The 18,729-nt window shown below is 43.2% G+C and overlaps 2 long non-coding RNA genes across 14 annotated transcripts; both read right to left on the minus strand.

The window, feature by feature from the left end:
- Positions 1-4,259: 4,259 nt before the first annotated feature.
- Positions 4,260-14,772, minus strand: LOC128078176 (uncharacterized). 13 transcript variants are annotated; one of them, XR_008205351.1, is made up of 7 exons: positions 14,725-14,762; positions 12,587-12,882; positions 10,920-12,200; positions 10,716-10,820; positions 10,228-10,353; positions 10,003-10,135; positions 8,505-8,696 (listed from the first exon to the last, which is right to left on the minus strand). It is a non-coding gene; the product is annotated as an uncharacterized LOC128078176 (long non-coding RNA). The 13 variants fall into 13 exon arrangements; XR_008205350.1 differs by having other exon boundaries at positions 12,553-12,882; XR_008205352.1 differs by having other exon boundaries at positions 10,920-11,908; positions 12,091-12,882.
- A 1,030-nt stretch (positions 14,773-15,802) lies between these two features.
- On the minus strand, positions 15,803-17,673 carry LOC128078177 (uncharacterized). The gene is made up of 3 exons (XR_008205354.1): positions 16,509-17,673; positions 16,299-16,475; positions 15,803-15,872 (listed from the first exon to the last, which is right to left on the minus strand). It is a non-coding gene; the product is annotated as an uncharacterized LOC128078177 (long non-coding RNA).
- Positions 17,674-18,729: the final 1,056 nt, after the last annotated feature.

The raw sequence follows: 18,729 nt of genomic DNA on the forward strand, positions 1-18,729 counted from the left end.
TCAGTTCACATTACATGTTTTTATTAGCACTCTGTGGACAACCACCACAATTGAACAGCTATTTCAGTTATTATTTCCTAAGCTGGATTTCACTCTACAGGAGATATATATCTACAGTTTGTCCCTGGATTGAGAAATAGCTGCCATTTGGAAAGGTAGTTTCAGTGCTGGTGGATGTCACAGAATGTATACTGACTCTGCAAGCACAGGATAAATATCATCTACAGATATTTGGCTTTAATCACTCAACAAGTTAGAGGAAGAACTCAGCAAAACAAGAGTGTCAGATCAGTGAGCTGACCACAAGGCCTGAATTTCCTTCCCATATTGCTCGAGTTTCCTTATAAAGCTGAAGCTGACGCTTAGGAAAAATTTCTTCTCTGAAAGGGCAGTCAGGTTGCTGGAATGGGCTGCCCAGGGAGATGGTAGTGTCTCTGGATGTGTTCAAGAAACATTTGGATGTTGTACTAAAGAACATGGTTTAGTGGGGAAATGTTATTGGTAAGTGGACAGCTGGACTGGATGATCTTGGGGGTCTGTTCCAATCTTAGTGATTCTATGATTCTGTAGTTGTCCAGATGCATGGCAGAATGATGAGTTACAGACAAAGGACTGGCAGGAGAGAAGAGCTTCACCAGCTGAGGAATTAAACTCCAGCCAAAGCATACCTTTATCTGGCAAATGCTGGGAAGGCTGCTTGCTTTCTATGAGATTATTATCGCCTTTCTGAGACTAATATGTATTTTATGTTAATGAGCTTTCTGAAATCAAAAAACAACACAGCAGAAGTAGAGATGTGTGGAGGGTACTTGGGAGGCTATAAGGGATGTTCTGACTGCTGACCTGAAGTTATCCTGAAAATCAGAAAATAATTTAATATCCATAATACGCTAGAATGTCCCGGTACTGTCTGTCAGTTTTTGTGTCAAGATTGGTTATAGGTGTTGTGCATTATCAACCACTGCCACCTTATCTTCAACAACTGTCTGACTCTTGATGCAAGCCTTGATGCAGCAGAGAGATGGCAGAAGATTTGGATTTTTTTAGGCTGTTGCTTCTGGAAACAAAAATGGGCAAGGGTTTTGGCATGCTCTGCACTGTTGTAGCTAATTTGAAGTAATTGATAACTATGTGGACTAACACCCGCTCAGAGCTATCTTTCATCTTTTCAGTTGTAGATGTTGTTGTCTGTTTCTATCCTCTCTGTTCCTTCCTGAAAACAGCACTGACTCTTTACCTAACCTCAGCTCGTAGCCAGGAGTGGCGGACAGATTCTTATCCAGAGCACTAGAGGGCGGCAATAGTACGTTAAAAATCAATCTTTCCAGACCCAGTCCCTGCTAGCCCCAGGAAGAAGGGCCCTGTTTCCTCCTTTTAGTCTTCTGGGCTGTTGCCTTCTATTTGGCCCTATCAGACATTCCTTTCGCATCAGTATACTCAGTATTTTGATTTTGTATGCTGGGTTCCCTTCTATTTGAGGCATGGGGTGTCAAACCTATCAGGGATTCTGAATAGGGTACTCATATGTCAACCCTCCATCTGGAGGGATTGCTGTCTTACCCAATGCCTCTCCTGGTATTGAGATTTCTCAGGTGGAGGTTACATGTTTTTCAGGTTATCTGGCATTAATGCCTGGAAAGAAGAACTTTGATAGTTTCAGCTTTTTTGTTTCAAATAGAACAAAGAAAGATATCTTTGAAGCTGACAAGATGAAGACAGCAAGAATTCAACATGTTAGATGACAGAAAAATGTGTATCTTGTTAGTGTTTCTAAATTCTACACGGGTCTGAGAATAGTTGCAGTAGGTTTTATTAATCTTGTACTTCAAATCACAGTCAGAGCAGGAAAAGCCCTTTAAGTTTCAGTAGACATCTCAACATCTCTACTTGCTGTAGCAAGTCTCAAGGGCCAAGGTCATTCCTTTTTCTTCTAAGGTCTTGTTTTTGTGGTTTACAGAAATTAGTGAAGCTAGGCAACTTCAAGACAAAAGACAAGCACCAATATCTCCTCTTTACAAGTCAGCAAGTCATGGAGTTGTTTTGTGAGTAGTGATTCCCACTGCTCCCAGCCTGAAACTCAGACTCAGTGCTTCCAGGAGGTCAAGTGTTTGCCTAGACTAGTCTGACATGCCTCTCATGCAGTGTTTTTTCCAATAATTAGCACATAGACATGGCTGTACGTGGATGCTACAAGCTCACTGTCATCTCTCATTCCATGGTTATCAGTATAAAAACACTGAGTAATTTTGTGTAGACAGCATTCCTGTTCCTGGGGTGGGTACAGCTCATTATCTATCTATCTATCTATCTATCTATCTATCTATCTATCTATCCATCCATCCATCCATCTATCTATCTATCTATCTATTTATTTATTTATTTTGTCCCAGTGAGCCACATTGACTCCTCATTACTAGAAATCTTAAAATACATTGCTAACATTTGCAGAATTGACCTCCAGGTCCAGTCACACAGAGGGCTCACTTTTTTTTTTTTTCAGCCACAGGAGAAAGACGAGTCCCATAGCAGTGGGATGTAGCCATGGGGTGTATGCAGAGAGCAATGCAGGGCCTGCATGTCTACCCAAGCTCTGTGACTGCAGTGCTCTATAGCACATTAATCTATTGCAGGACAGTATTGCAGAACAATATGAGCTTTCCCGGGATTTAAAAAAAAAAAAAAGAAAAGAAATACAGTTGTAAATATTTGGCGTTAGAACACCAACCCTAAACAAGACAACAGGAAAGCCCGAGGCTTTCTGTAGGAGCTAGTTATGGCAATTATTTTGAAGAGCCTTTGATAAATGGCTGTATTGCATTGTATTGTATTGCCCTCTACCGGAACTACCGAAGATTGCACACTGGTGCTTAAGCAGAGAAAAAACTGGGACGGGAGAACCGTGAGATGTTGATGACAACAAATACGTTGTGTCACACTGCTTAGCAGAGTCGCAGAATCGAATGCTTCTGGATTTGGAATCTAAAGAGGGGCTCGGGTTTTCTTCTGACTTGCTGAAAGGACATTGGTTTCTTTAGAGAAGAATCTGTGCAGGCGAGAGAGAGATCCAAAGTTATAAACTTGCCAAGAAAATGGATATTGTATCCTTGAAAAGAAAAAAAGAATGCTTTCTGAGTTACAGAGGCTGATGTGTTCAGAGCTGATGAGAGAACTATTGCATGAAACTGTGAGGAAAAGCTCTCTTCGGCTCCTGTGCCTCAGATTATTATTATTATTATTATTGTTTTAAATTATTATGTTTGCATTCAGAAAGAACACTTATCTTTTCCTTACTGAAAGATTTTTATTATTATTTATAATCATCCAGCACTTGACTTAGACCATTTTCCCAATTAAAGGTTTAGGCCTCTCAATGCATACTTTGTTACTGAGAACTAAGAAAGAAACGAATCCCACGTAGGTGCATTCCTACGTTAAAACAAGAAAGATTGAAATGTTTGGCTTATCTTGAATCCACAGTGAAATCTTCAGTGTTTCTCCTGCCACAGATGCCTAAATCCTACTGTTATTATACCATGAGGCTGTTATTCCTGTAGTCACAAGAATAGTAGTCACAAATAAATAAACAAATAAAAATAAAAAATCTTAGTCTTCCCCTTTTTGTTGTTGTTGTTTGTGGACCCACATTTTCTATTTTGGGCGATTTATGGCACCCAAGTTGAAACACTGGCTGTGTACTGCTAGGATGAGAAAATGGATACAAGTTGCTAGAAGGAGATGTCTTCTGGCTGATGTAAATCTGCTGAAATGAGCGACAGAGAGGTTTCTTCCAAGATTTTCCACATGGAAGCACAGCTCATTTCCAGCCACCTGGCTGTTTTGTATTCAAGTATATCTGCACTCTCCATCTTTCAAAACTGAGCTTGAGAATTTCCCAACAGGAAGCTCTCTAAAAATCTATTTGATGCTAGCTCATTACTCTGGATTTTGTGCCTGGGAAATGTAGAAGCCATCCAAACACTCTGGTGCTGTAGGATACATGTCCCCATGCAGCTCTCCAACACAAAGTTGGAGCTCATATGTCACTGACCACTTGCTGAAAATGGTACTCCATTTACATTTCATAGATCTTCACTCCATTTCTTCTTTCTAGAAGGCTTGTTGAGCTCACATCCTCCTTTTCCTGGCATTCTTCTTCCTAATGTCCACAGTCTGTATCTGGAGTTCTCATTTATGGTCAGAATTTCAGTTTCACGTTATTATATATATATATATATTTTAGAAAGCCCTGCAAATAATGCTTTTGTCTACTCAGATCAGGAAGTATTTATTTTAGTTGACAGTCAGTAAAGTTTCCCAAGGCCAATCTGGAAATCACACCAGAATTGGTAAGCGATCTCCTTGTTCTTTTGTTGCCCAGAGATTTCTAGCTTCAGTTCCCAATGAAGAAGGGCACCGAGAGAACAGCCTGGCGGGAGCGCCTCTGTAAGCTGTGCCCAACTCACCGCAGCATCAGAAACATTCACAGACACTCAGCCACTTCACTGGAAAGAAAATAGAGTGAACACAAGTAGCTTTGAGCTTTGCCCTAGTTGTGATTGAAGCCAGTTCACTTTTGGATGCCTCTGGACAAACGGAACCACGCTTCTCATTATCTGTCCCCACTGGAGTAAGAAACAGGTAGCAGTCCCTTAATTCTTCTAACTTACTTTAGAATCAATTAATTAATCAGTAGCTGTGACTAATTATTTACTTCCAATTAACCTGGAAATCATTTCAAAATGAAGCCAGAGAACATGACTTCCATGGTAAAATGGTAAGTTTCTGTTGTCAGTTGGTGACGTAACCTATGTGACATTACATACCCTATCTAGGCTTACCTTGACAATAAGGAAGGTGATTTATTTTGTACATTTGTTTCGTGCAGCTTTATTTATTTATTTATTTTAGGGCTTATATAGTCCTTGTATCAAGTGTGCTGTTGTATTTCAAGGGGAATTTGTGGTCTGTATTTTATTACTTGTTAGAATACTAGCTAGAAAAAGTTAATGAACTGTACAAGAGTCCAGTGATGTGATCGTTGATTGACTTGAACTCTTTTGCCTTGCTAGGGAGTGGAAAATGGCTGGAGATACCTATATGACGCTTGTCCAATGAATACTTTTCCAAAGCTGAATAAAATTTCATCAGAAGAAAATCTGATCAGAATCAACAACAGGGCTCTGCTCTGAACTTAGGAATGGCTTATGATGTTGCATCTCTATGTGATGTTAAAAACAAACAAACAAACAACGGTTGGCTTTGCCTCAGTTGATCCATTTCTATCACAGAATGGATCAGACCCTGAAGATTACTGAGCTTGAACACCTCTGCCATGGGTCAGGCTGCCACCCACTCAATCGTGCTGCCCAGAGCCCCATACAGCCTGGCCTTGAACGTCTCCAGAGATGAGTTAATCACAACTTTGCCAGGCATCCTGTGCCGATGTCTCAATGCCAGTGTCGCGAGTAAAAAATTCCTGCCTCCTAATACCTAACCTAAGTCTCCTCTCTCTTAGTTTGAAGCCAGTCTGCCTGATCCTGTCACTATCAGGTTGTATGGAAATGCCAAATCACAGCTTGAACAGGTGATCAAGCACCTGGTGAGAAGGTGGGGCCAACCCAGAGAAGCTCAGGTGCATGCAATGCAGCTGAAGGACTGGGAGGGGTGGAGCCAGGATCCATGCCTTCCCAGACCTCATTTAAGAGTTGGCAGTGGAAGAGAGAGTGTCTTGCTGGCAATTCCTGCCTCCTGAAGGCCTTTTGCAGGTAAGACGCTACTTTGTTTCTGCATCCACAGCTGCTGCTGTGTTTGGGCTTGTTCTCATTTGCTGCAGCTGAGGGCTTTGCCACCCTGCTGTTATTGCTGTACTTTCCATCACAGACCATGTAAAAAGTTGGTTCCCCCTCCTTTTTGTAAGTTCTCTTCAAGTGCTAGAAGCCATAATGGGGCATTTTCTTCTCTGAGGTAAGCAAACCCAATTCCCACAAATTTCTTGATAGGAAGGCTGCTGCAGTTCTTTGCTCATTTTGGGGCTTTTCTCTGGACTCACTCCATGAGCTCCACATTCTCTCTCATGCTGAGGGCCCCAGGCACAGGGCTCCAGACAGTGGCTCGTGAGGGCAGAATAGAGGGGGATGATTGCCTCCCTTTTCCTGACATCCCTCCCTTTCTTGATGCAGCCTGGGATACTCTTTGCTTTCTGGGCTGTGTGTGCTGTTAGTTCACTTCTAGTGCTTCTGGTCCACTGGTACCCTCGAGTTCTTCTCCGCAGGGTTGATCTCAGTGAGTTTTCCTCCTGGTCTGTGCTCATATCTAGCAAGGCTCTGAGCCTGGGATGCATGTTATCAGGCCCCCCAGACTTGTATGCATTCAGCCTCTTCGAGTGGCCTCAGACTCTTCCTTATCTTACAGTGGGAGGGATTTTGATCCTCCAGCCTGTGCCCACAGGTTTAGGGACACAAGAAATACGGAAAGCCAGACCACCAGCAAAGATTGAGTTGAAGGACATTGGGCACCTCAGCCTTCCCTATGTCTGTCATTGCCTTTTTTCGCTTACAAGAGTGAGTATGCTTTCCTTGCCCTTTCTCTTCTGAGCAATGTGCTTGTAGACATCCTTTTCTGTTTTGTTTGTTTAATAAATCTTTTGCTGAGTTCACTTGCATCTGAACTCCTAGGGGCTGGAGAACTCTCATGCTCTCAGAAAGGCATACTTACAGAACTCATTTCATACTCCATTCTAACTCGGCATTTGAGAATATACAATTTTTTTTTCTTCTGCACATGGAGTGCTGTACTCCATGTTACATAGTGATTTCACAATTAGCCTCCTCTGCCTGAGTTAACTGAAAGCTGTGAATGCTGCAGAAACAGAACCTGTCAGAAATAATGCTGCTTGGCTGACATTATTTCCCCTTGGTGCAGTGGGGGAAAAAGAACCAAGGGAGCAATAGATCTCTCTGTTTTCTTAAGATTTCATAACGACAGGGCTTTTAATATTGGAACTTGTTTTCTACAAGAGAGTTCTTCCTTGTTGTTTGTCTTTGGGGTTCTATGTGCGGCTCCGAAACAGTTGCTCAGAGGTGGGTAACTTACAGTGAACCTGTTTCATTCCCTGTTAAGTCTTGACAGAAGTGTGGTGTCACCTAATCCCTCTGTGGAGAGAGAGAGACTCTGCATACTTTATTCCTGTAAGGCAATAAATGCTGCCTGAAGAATGCAATTTCTTCCCAGAGTAAAGAGTTCTGGTAGGGTGGGATAGAACAATGACACTGTTAAATGCTGATCTGAGTGCAGGGTTATTCACAATGTCATGGGTGGACGTCAGTCCAACTCTAAGCAAATCCCAGGGAAAGGGAGAATAAATTTAGTTTTGCAATCCCTGGAAAATCTTAAAGGCAAATTCACCTTTCTCAAAGCTACTGAAATTCTTGGCTGTTTATGCAGGTGGGCCTTCTTAATGGTAAACCTCCTGTAGGGTATATAGAACTAAGGCTTCTCTGAGCAGAGAACATATTGTGGAATTAACAATTTCAGTTGCCAAAAAGGGTAATTTCTAGATAATTGTTTTTTTAGAAAAGTGAAATACTCTGAGTTGGAGGGGAAAAAAATAGTCATTGCAAACTTGCATCTGGAAATCAGATGGATTGGAAGCCAGTGATTTCTTGAGCATGGCAATTAAATTTCTTCTAACAGCTAGATAATTGTCCTGTCTTAGAACCAAGCAAAATCTTCTTTCAGTAAAATCTCAGATTTGGCCTCCTGTCTCAGCATAAGCAATGGAGAATAGGGTTCAGAGAGTCAGAGGATGACTTTAGGGATGTACTTTTCTATTTGGTCATCCTACTTTAACTGACAGTTATTAAAAACAAAATAGGAGGGCATCAGCCCAACAATCACCACAGCTGCCTTCCCCAGCAGTACTGACAGGTGAGCTCACTTCTCTTCCTCAGAGCTTGTTGGACCTGTTCTCATGTACTTTTGCTAGGCTTGTGAAGTTTGTGGGGTCTTAGCTCTAAGGAAATATATAAGTGATTCTGCCTGACTTCTCCAAGACCAGCATGTCTAGGTAGTCTAAAGCACTCATGCTATAAGCAATAAGATTTGCAAGATGATAGCTGAAGCCTTTTTTTTTTTCCTCCTTAGTTTTCCTGCTTCTACCACTGTTTTGTGATGAATACACAACATTCTATGAACCCCTGAGTACAGCTAAATCACATCAAGTTTTAAAAAAACTCTTATTCCTGTATGGTTTATTTTTACTGTTATTTCTTTTTATTTAAAAAGAAGTCCACATGGTACATCATGAAGCATGGAGGTTTGGGGTAGGGGTTTACCTTCTCAGCACAATAACCCAAAATGATATGGAAGGGAAATAATTATGGCCATAATTTCTGCAAGTGAGTGTAGAAATGGGTGAAGGTTAGAGCTTCCTGCTCTGCTATGCAACTAGGGATCAGCATTCAATACAAAGAACAAAAGAAAAGAACAAAGGTCAAACGCTCACATGAATTAAGAATTAGGGCTTTATATATGATTTGTCATAAAAACAACAACAAAAAAAAACAAACAAACTCCTTTCTTTCCCTGGCTGATGGAGGAACACACTTGTGCAGCCCAGGCCTCCAGCTAAAGTGACAGTTCATACTGCTGTTTTTAAGGAAAGACACATGTTGGAAGCTCTCTTCTGAATGTGCACCCTGCCAAGAAATACATTATGAATCAATGAAAGTTTTTTCACTGTTTTAGGCTTTATTGCTCCAAGTGGTTCTTGCTCAGCCATTCAGACTATTAATGTTAGAAAACACACATACTGTTACAAGGCATAAAACATGAATAGTGAAATGACTGGGTGCATAGCAATTAAATCTTTACTCTTAGCTATAGATTTACTATTGACTGAAGACTACATTCCACTGTTAAAGGGTTGCATCAACTTCAGTTAAGGCAGGCTGATTCAGTAATTGTTCTATCTTCTGTTGCTTTTAAGCTGTTCCTGGGTGTTCCAGTGACATCCCACTGCTCTCTTCAGTTTTTCTACAACTGACTAGGGCAAGGGACTTGGATATGTACTAAGCCACAGTGAAAATTACAACAAGTTCCTTCACCAGAGGGTGGCTGGGTACCTGAACAAGCTCCTCAGGGCAGCAGTCACAGGCCCAGGCTGATGGACTTGGAGAAGCATTTGGGCACTGCTTTTAGAGATAGCATTTGAAGTTCAGGTGGGCTCATGCACAGCTACAAGTTGTAGGCCCCTTCCAATCTAGTCTGCATTCTTACTCTGCACATAACAGACATTTCACTGAGCTTGTGTATTTGTTTGTTAAGCTTTTCCTCTCATCTCACTACTACACTACTTTTTTCCCCTCTGGAAAAAAAGCTATATTCTGTTATCACCAGGAGCAACAGGTTTATGGCCTGCAGACACCTGTTTGCACTAATGAGTCAACCTAATAACTCACTGAGATGCTGTTGCTGAAGTCACACAGAGAGTAGTATCATATCTGAGTAAATCACTCCATTTTATATCCTATGTATCCTTTATATCTTCTAGATCCTTTATATATCTTTTATTATCTAGCTATTGCACTTCAAACACAGGAGAACTGGATTATTAATTTATCTGCAAACTGTCATCACATAAAATACAATATGCCACATGCAAACATTTAATGCAAAGGCACCACCCTAGTGAAGTTCCATGTCTTTTATTCAAAAGACAAAGTAGAACATTACTTAGTGGGTGGGAGCCCCCCTAACCCCCCTCAGCCACTCCTCTCTAGCCAAAAAATTTCCGAGACTGACCATCCTACCCTCCCACCCAAAAAAAAAATAACCTCTTTTGAGATAGCGCAAATCCCAGCAAACAGCCCCAAACCAGCAGCCAAAAGCACAGCTCCCAGTTTGTGGGAGCTGTGCTTTTGGCTGCTGGTCATCAATAACCTCAAAGCCACCTAACACACACCAGACAGCTCCAAGACACCACTTCCAAAAACTGATACAAACCTTTTAAGCAACAAAACCAGCCAGGCACACCACAACATCCTCTGCTCCTCCACCAGATCAGCAGAGAGATCCATCAGATCCCCACACTCCAGCACAGAAGGGCTGCTCTCACTTCACTCCATTCCTTCCAGGCCTGCAAGAAAACCACATCATCACACTGAGTCCCAGACATAAACTCCATCCCAGAGGCAGCACATAGGTAAGGGATAGACAGATACAGCTCACCATGCTTCACTGGAATCCTCATTCCAGCCATTAACATGCAGGAAGAGCTGTGAACCAGCTCCATCCTCCAGTGTGAGGGTTCATATCTGCAGATCCATCACTCACATACTCCAACTAGTCCTCACCCTGCAACAAGAACACAATCAGAGCCATACAGAATGGAAACACCTCTCTAGAGATCATCTGGCCCACTTCCCTACCACACATCACCCAGGAAAGCATCAAAGCACTACTGGAAGGAGGCTGGGCAGCCTATTCCATCCCTCCCACTTTGATCCTTCTCCTTTCTGCTTGCATAGGCCATGAACACACCACCCATCATCATCAACTGGGCTCCTGCACATCAGATATTGCCATCAGCCACCCTTCTCTCATCTAGCTGGACAATCAAGACAACATACAAAGCTACCCAGCACAATTCCCCCTCAGTGAACCCACCCCATCTGCTCCTTAGACATTTCTCTTCTGGTCACTTGCAGATGACACACCTGGAACAAGTTGTCACATCACCTTCCCAGAGATGAGGCCATGCTTCTCACCATCTCTGAAGCCTGCAGGGCCATCAGCTATCCTCCAGTCTTCAGGCACCTTTCCTGTAGGAAAAACCAGAGGAAGTGTGATAGAGAGCTATTTGGCAGTCACCTCTGCCAGCTCCCACAGGCATTTGCTGGCATCCATTTTGCCAAGACTACCTTTGACCAGCTCCTCCAGAATCCAGGGTTCCCAACAAGCAGTCTCAGCAGCAACAACTGAAGACAAAAAGGCATTCAGTACAGAAATGCATCCCCATTACCAGAATCTCCACCTTGCAAAGCAGAGGCCCACACATTCTCTAGTCACCTTTTCTCTGTTGACAAACTTTTGTTAGTCTTGACCTCCCTCCTAAAGGTGATACTGAGAGGGCCTTAGCCTTCCACAATCCTTCTCTTCTTTCTCCCCTTCAAGTTAAACCATGAGTTCTCATTCACCCCTGCAGGTCTCCTGCCATTCCTGCTCAGTTCTTCACTGTTTGGGATGCACAGCTCCTGAGCATGGAAGTAACACTCCAGCATCAACAATTGCTCACAGGACCCCCTCCAATGCTCTAACCCCAGGTGTACCTTCACATAGATCCTTTAAGACAAAGTTGGCTCCCTTAAAGTTCAGTGTTTCAGTTCTACTCATTGCTTCATATCTTCCACACTGAACACTGCAGCTCACACCTGCCACACTTGAGGCCACCACTGGTCTTCCTGTCCCCAAAGAGTCCTTCTACAACAGGGAGAGCAAGCTCCAGCAACACCTCTCTTCTCAATGGCTCCTTCAACACCTGTACCAAAAGATTTTCTTTGACATACTACAAGAACCTCTGGAATGAGCACTCTTGGCAGCCTTGCTTTCCTAACAGCTGACAGAGTGGTTCAAGTTGTGAGAAACACACTCTAGATCAAAAACTTCTAATCATAGATCTGTTAAGAACAGTTTTTCATTACTGCAGTAATGGCCACACGATCCCCACTGACAAGGGAGAAACTGTACAACTAGCCAGTGAAATCCATTCTATTACAAACCATGGGTCTGACGCAGGTAAAGCCTCCTGGCACTCCTTGGTTTAGTCTCAGGCTCACAACTTTCCAGTGCTGTTGCTACATTACGCTTCCATATATCTGTCACCAACCCACTGTCTTTGTGTGCTCTGTACCTTTTATGGCAAGAGGATGACAACATTTTCAACAATTAGTACACTAGTTCTGTCCTGTACCAGACTCCTCCCTAGCCTATAAAATTACCTTACCTAGTGCCTGTGCCAATTTTACCTATGCCAGAACACCCCAGTCTCAGCTTTACTGTGCTCAGCAGCTTTCTTTGTGAAAGACAGCTTACCTTATGCTACATACAGAATACTGGAAATTGCCACTGCAAAAAGGCAACCTCTTACAATTCCCCCTCTTCCTTTTTACCCTCTTGAGTTTTCAAACCAGACCACAAAATACCTCTAGTAGTAAACTACCTTACTATCCCAACTTGATGATTGATTATCATTTATCAAAATGAATCTTGCTATTTTCCCCATATATAAAAAACATTATTAATAACAATTTCTTCACCATTGTATGATTCCTCCCAATATGAACAAGCAGCAAGTCTAGAATCAGAGCATAATCAGCATTAGAGGCTCTAAACTACCAAGGAATTCAGGAAAGATAGGGAAGTTAGCAATAGTAAAGACAGAAATTCTAGCAAACAGTTTACAGAGCAGGAATAGTCACCACCAGGGAATCCAACAGTGTCTTACTGGTCCATGGCAAGGAAGCAGGTTGGTCATGCAACATCTCATTGACTTACCCATTCTTCCTCAGAACTCTTCAGGCCTGCCTACCTCAGTGATCAGGGTCATCATGTCGTGTCCATCATGGTGATGGTAGCTGCCACGGTATCCACATTTTGTTCATCAGGAGGAACAATGCATGTCCTCTCACCTCTGTGCTCACAGTAGTCAACCATTTACTTCAAAAGCTTGTTGGTCAGGTCATGCCTTGGATGGATGCCGTTGAACAGGCTCTGAGCCAAGCATTCTCCAGCTTCTCATGTATCAGATGGCTGCCTCTGAACAAGGTTTGAGCCAAATACTGTTCCCTATTCTCACACCACCCAGTGCCACAAAGCCAGTTGTCACTGTCCCATGGTGGTTTCAAGAAAAAAAAAAATAAAGGGGGAATGAGGGGAGAAAGGAAAGATACATGTTAAAAATAACACACAGGCAAAGGAAAAAAGTGTGAGTGCTGACACACACACACCTCACCTTATCCATGGATCACCAGGAGGCTAGGAAAAGTAATCTAATACCTGGGCCAACTTTCAGACTCCTTGGGTAATTCGAGCCAAGTCAGTCACCTCAGCATGTGCCAGACTTTCACATACAATTACAACCAATATATGCAATGTTATGGTTAATATGATCACAAACCCATGAAGCACAGAATTAAAAACTCCTCTTGCTGTTGGTGACCATCTAAGGAGCATTTCCCATCAGTGGTGTTCTCCATCCTTCTTCACCCTTACCAGAAAATGGTGCATCTCCCCCATATCATGGAGAACAGTAATCTAAGTTCTTTTTGTCCCTTATGTTGAAGGCAGCCTAACAACTGGTACAGATTGTCACATTGCAATAATTTCTTTACCAAATAAGATTCATTTCAATTGGTGCAGGTGGCAAATCTTGGATTGATGTATAATTGGACCACAGCAACTGATAGGACATAACTGGAACTGAATAATTAGAGTCACATCCCATAATGTTAGTAAAGTTACACACACAGACATTTGAATACAGTACATTTGAATGATTGCTTGTATCTACAATAATATTACCTGTGAGTATAAAATTATAAGAGGTCCTCATACACACACATCCTTTTCCAATATAGATGAGCACTATTTCAGGGGTCTCATTGGGACACCTCCAAAATGGCAAATAGTTTGCTCAGGGTCAACACAAGCATATCAAGTCTTGATGGTATTACTCTCAAAATAAATCCTTCTTTCTCCCCATACAGCACATGAACTAACATCAACAGCTTGCCATTTGTTCCCATTTTATTGGGCCCATACTCTGTGTTCCAATGAATAGGGCATAACCTCATTGTGATTCAGTCCTTGCACAATGATTGGGTACACAGTATGTATCAAAGCATTGCTTATTGTTAGGACAAAAGCTGCAGCAATGTTATTAACAGGATCATAAGTAAAATTAACTAGACACCACCAAGACTGAAATTCTCTTTCAAATTTGTTTGTATTGTCCCAGCCCACCTTTCAAATTTCAGTGGGTAAAGCTTTTCCTTTACCTTCTACACATAAAAGCTAGGAAGACGCTGAGTTTGACAAGTTCATCTACAATTAACTGATGGTCTTATATTAGCTCTTTCCCACTGAGATAATACATTAGATAAAAACTTCTGATTGATTCCCCAGTGCTGATAGGGAAAACTGCAGGGTTGTTGCAATGCAGGTAGATCACTCATTTGACACCCTACTTCTATTCTTTGTCCTACATCTCCCCAGAGTTGCCAGTACTATCCTGGCCCCATTCACTTCCTGAACATATTTCAGGACTGTGCTTAACCATGGTGGAAAGGGTTAAGCCTTTGTTACAATTAGAATTCAATCCCATACACCCAGTATGTCCAATACAGGCATGGGACCATGACCAGCCAGTGAATGTGACAGGATCAGCATAAGCTAATAGAAATATTTATCTGAATATGCCTGTCTGAAACAGTGACATTAATGATACCACAGGGATCCCAGAGAAAGGAACAGAGTGAGAAGGGAACATGCAAGACTCAGCAACAGGATCAGCATTCATTAGCATACAGAAAACAAAAGAGAGAGCTTCCCAGTTTCAGAGTGTATAATCAAAGAGTATACAGCTGTATAATCAATCAGTATACAGAGAAGTTAGGTTGGAAAGATTACTGTGTTAGAAAGGGATAATCAAATGAATGGAAGGCTTACCTGTGTCCTGGGCTCACAGAAAAAGACTCCAAGAGGAGTGATCTGAAGAGAGAGGTCCTTCCTCAGTAAATCCTCAAATAGGGTTTAGGAGAGGTACAGCCAGGCTCCACCCCTTCCAGTCACACAACTGAATTGCCTTCACCTGTGCTGCCACAGTTGACTTATAACTTGTTTTGGGTGATCAATCAGAGGTTCAGGCCATGATTCAACAGCTCCCATACACAGAGGAACCAAGGTTAGAGAAAGCTTAACTAGAAGAGACAAGAGCAAAGAGAAACTTTTCTGGTCCCAAATGAACCACAGTTGGAAGGCAGGTGAAATCCAGATGGTTACTTTACATCTTCCCCTGGTCATCTTGAGCCTTCCAGATGTATCTGTTAAGAGGCTTTTTGAGTGTGAAAGTGACAGGATCAGCACACAGCAAATCAATCAATATCAGTTGTCCCAGGGAGTAATAATTCCATTAACCAGCTCTTTGAGTAAGGGACCACAGGGCACAGTGGTTGCCAGCACAAAAAAAAAAAAAAAAAAAAATTCCAGGTCCCCAGTAACCATCTGACTCCTTTTTAATCAACAAGATCTGTTCTCCCCATCAGTGGGTCTTTCCACACATACTGCCTCTGATTTCCTAAGTGTGTAACCAAAATCTTTCTTTAATTTGGCCAGCTCTGTAGAAAAATAGGGGACCTCAATGCTAACAGAGTACCCACTTTCACCCTCTTCATATGCATGCCTAGTTTCTATCAGAGGGCAGAGAAGGGTCACCAGGTTTTCTGATTTGTCTTTTTGTGCTCTCACATCCTCCAGGTTTTCTCCTGGAGGGAAGTCACTATCTAGAGAGCAAGTATTTATCTCCCTCTCATTACCAGTGAGAAATACTGAAAATTTCCATTGCAAAAGCACAACCCACCTCTCACAAAGTCTACCATGAGAACTAATGCCCACAGCTGTGAGACTACTTTCAGCTGTGTGTAGACAGTCTATCAACTTCCTCATCCTGGTCTGTAACCAACACCCCCAGTGATGTTACCCACATTCACCTGCCTCTTGAGTCTCACATGCAAGTACTCCACTACCCAGGCAGACCTCAGTATGTTCCTGTTCTCTCACTGGAAGAGCAACTCCACCACGTTGCCAGTCTGTCTTTCCTAAAAGAAAGAACAGAACCATCCACAACAGCATTCCAGTCGTGTAAGCTGCCCCACCAGGTGTCCACAAGGGGAACGAGATCATCATCGTAGTTACACACGAAGAAGGGAGGAAAACAAAACAAAACAAAAAAAACCACAAAAACACAAAAACAAAAACAATGTGGTCCCATCCTTCTCACTCCTACTGTTGGAAGCAGCCGGGGCTGAAGCACCCCCACAACCCTCCTCAGGGGGTGAGACCACCCCAGAATCGTGCTCAGTCTCAGGCTGTTGGGCAGCAGCTCCATGCCGATCCTTCTAAAAAGACACGAGGAAGCCCAGAAGCGGCACAGTACCGATACCAGAAACTCAAAGGTAGCCAAGCAGCAGCCCTATATAAGCCCCGAGAAGAGAGATCTTACCAAGCGACTCTGAAACACTCACCAGCTCGGGCTGACGAGAGGCTCTATTGCAGGCTGAGTAAAGGCTGCAGGAGGAGAAAACTTCTGTTTCAGCAGCCCTTTGCGTTGCTTCTTACTCCTAGCAGCACTGAGGCTATAGGAATACGGCTCCAATTCTGCTTGCTCCTATTCATGAGAGCAGGAAGAACTAATGCACCCGCTTAAAAAACAAAAACAAAAAAAAAAAACAAACCCCACACACAAACAAAAAAAACAACACGCAACAACCTGGGGGAAGGTGGGCATCCCGGAGAGCACCCCGGGGCTGGGCTAGGACTCGGATCCGAGCGGCAGCCCCCTCCGAAAACGCGATGGGAGCCGAGCAACGACGCTACTTCGGCTGCAAACAGCCTGAGGAGCCCGGCAGCAGCCCTACGCCGGCCCCGGGAAGAGCAGGGTTCGACAACCCGGCAGCCTCCTGCTTCAGCCTAAGAGATCCTAACAGCTCCCGAACGCCCGCCGCCTCCACGGTCCCCCTTACTACCAGAACCGCTCGGCGGTTTGGGCTGATCCTCACCGCGAGTGAGGATCCCACAGCAGCCTGAAACAAAACGACACAACAAGAACATTAAAGAGGATCCCAAGGCACTATTGTAGAAGCAGCCCTTTTCAGCCGCAGGGCCGGTCAAACGAACGGAGCCCATTCCATCTCCCACACAGAACCGCAAGAACTCCGCCGTGACTCCCAGCAGCCTCCGGCTGAGCTTAAGATGCTCAGGGAGGCTTTGGGGAGGGTCCCGCCCGGGGCTCCCGACGAGCTGCAGCTGTGCGCGGCCCCGCGGCACCTGGAAGTCGCTGCAGTTACGCATGTGAACTCTAGATCCGAACTAGGGACTTAAATGACACTTTAAATTACAGTTTGTTATGTGCTTCTCCTTCTCATCTCACTGTAGGATTCATTAATAAGTTAAATAATTAATATCCATAATATGTTAGAGTGTCCCTGTAAAGCAAGCAGATTAAAGGTCATTTTTCTTCTCTCTGAAAACAGAGATGGACATTTTAGTAAGGGCTATTCACAGCAGCAATAGGGAGCTACTAGTTATCTGTGTGCTTTTTGCTTTTCGTGTAAGCAAGGGAGTTGAAGGTGGGGCTTCACACCAGAGTGTCTAGGGGAAACGGACATAAGCTGCAGCATAGGAAGTTTTGAACGAATGTGCGTAAGTACTTTCAGATACTTTGGTACATGTATGGGAACTGCTGAGTCACGGCCTGAACCTCTGATTGATCACCTGCGGTGAGCAATGAGTCAGCCAGAGGAGCACAGGCGAAGGCAAGCCTGGCTCCACCCCTCCTAGACCTATTTAAGAGCTGGCTACCAATAGGGAAAGATCTCTTCTGGAGATTGCCTCTGCTGCTATTTTGTGAGTGAGCCTAGGATGGGGTAAGCCTTCTATTTATTCTCTTTTGTTATCATAGTCTGCTTTGCCTAACTCTCTTGTTTAGTTTGTGATTATGACATCCTGATATTCTTTGATTATACAGGTATAGATCTTGGTGGAGTGGGCTGGGAGGGGTTAGATCTGTGCTGACCAATCTGCACATCTCTAGAGCCTACATGTACACTTTAGAATCATAGAATCATTAAGGTTGGAAAAGACCTCTAAGATCATCTAGTCCATCAGCTCATCTCTACCATGCCCACTAAACCACATCCCTCAGTGCCACATCTACATGTTTCTAAACACCTTCAGGGACAGTGACATCACCATCTCCCTTAGCTGCCTGTTCCAATGCAGTATTGCTTTATGAGAAGTTTTTTTTTTCCTAATATCCGATCTGAACCTCCCTGGAGCAATGCTAGGCCATTACCTCTCATCCTGTCACTATTCACCTCAGAGAAGAGGCTGAACTCCACCTCACTACGACTTCCTTTCATGTGACTGTAGAGAGTGACGAGACTAACCCTGAACCTCCTCTTTTCCAGACTGATAAATCCTAGATAAATCCTTGGGTGAAGGATTCTGAAGTAATCTGCCCAAAACTTGTTCCAAATTCCTGATGGGAGGAAGAAGAGCAGAATGGGAGTTGTTCATGTATCAACAACATAATAATGTTAATACATAATGAGGTTAATACTTCACTGCCAGAGGTGTTGTTGTGAAACCACTTCTTTTGATGCATTTGCCTTCACCGAATTCCCCAAGGCATGGAGATATGCCCTCTGCTTCCTAGTAAGTTCATATTGTTTCTTTTTTAGTCTATGTACAAATAATGTAAAGATATACAGAAAAACAGGTTCCTGCCTTCTTCACCTGCAAACTCATCAGTTGCTGTAGAGAGGGAAGATTCTAACTTTCATTGGACAAAGCCAACTTAGCCAGTATGGGAACATCTCCAGTACAGATGTTTCTTTCTGAAGGTGCAGTGCCAGCCAGGTCACCCAGCAGCAGGATGCAGGTGTCACTTTTTCT

The sequence above is a fragment of the Tympanuchus pallidicinctus genome, unplaced genomic scaffold, assembly GCF_026119805.1.
Source record: "Tympanuchus pallidicinctus isolate F22 unplaced genomic scaffold, pur_lepc_1.0 scaffold16, whole genome shotgun sequence".
Classification (NCBI taxonomy): Eukaryota; Metazoa; Chordata; class Aves; order Galliformes; family Phasianidae; genus Tympanuchus; species Tympanuchus pallidicinctus.